Below are 1136 nucleotides of genomic sequence, written 5' to 3'. Positions count from 1 at the left end.
ATGTCAGACAGTGTAAGACATGGCAAAATAATAATTTATAAACTATCAAGGGTTCATGAGGGAGGGGGAGCAGGGTCAGAGGGGTGAAAATGAAGAGCTGTTATTATCAAGGGCTCAAGTAGAAAGCAAATGTTTTGAGAATGATGATGGCAACAAATGTATAAATGTGCTTGACACAATGGATGGATGGATGGATTGTGATAAGAATTGTACGAGCCCCCAATAAAATGATTTTTAAAAAAAGGAAATTAAAGATGTCATCAAACTTTGTTAACCAAATAAAAGCCAGGACTAGATGGCTACTACAAATCCTACCAAATATTCAGAGAAGAGTTGTCACCATTCTTAATCAAGCTCTGAAAAAACACAAAAGGAAAGGACTGGAACCAAACACTTCCTCTGCTGTCAGCAAAATCCTGATACCTAAACATGACAAAGCCATCACACAAACAAAGAGGAAATTCCAGAGAATTACCCTGTTTTGGCATCAACACAAAATAAAGTTCACAAAATTGTAGCTACTTAACTTTAGCAACATATGGAAAAGCCATAGCCATATACCAGGATTATAAGAGTGATTTGGTTAAAAATCAACTAGGAGATGGGGAACATGGCCACCCGATCACAAGCACAGGGAGAGTTCCACACCAATTACGGGACGTTCCACTAGCAGCGATATCCTGCACTTGCCCACAGGGAGAAAAGCAACGTCAAAGCTAAGGAGATCCAAGTTTCTCAAGTTGGAGAGCAACACCACCTGCTGATAATTCCACTTTACAGTTGACCGGTGGGCAAGCCTCTTCTGGGAGCCTAGCTGCTCTCTTGGCATAGTTGGTGTTTCCTGGTTCCTGAGCCAACCAAGCCAACCAAACCTCTGCCCTCGCTGGTCTCTGGGCACCCTGTGTTGATAGCAGAGGCGTGGCCATTGTGGGGCAGACATTCTCCTTACCCAAGCTGCATTTCTTCCTCCTTCTTTACTGCCTTCTTCCCTGGCATGTCACCCTGCTGGCTCCCCCTTTCCCAGGCATCATCGCATGCATACACACAATCACACAATCAAAAGAGTAGACAGATTTTTTGTTGTTATTTATCCTTGTCTTCAGTTGTTTATTTGTTTACCTATTTATTTATTTCTG

The sequence above is a fragment of the Echinops telfairi genome, unplaced genomic scaffold, assembly GCF_000313985.2.
Source record: "Echinops telfairi isolate 266 unplaced genomic scaffold, ASM31398v2 ScPeMD7_10;HRSCAF=50, whole genome shotgun sequence".
NCBI classification, from domain to species: domain Eukaryota; kingdom Metazoa; phylum Chordata; class Mammalia; order Afrosoricida; family Tenrecidae; genus Echinops; species Echinops telfairi.
Note: the sequence above shows the minus strand (reverse complement) of the source record.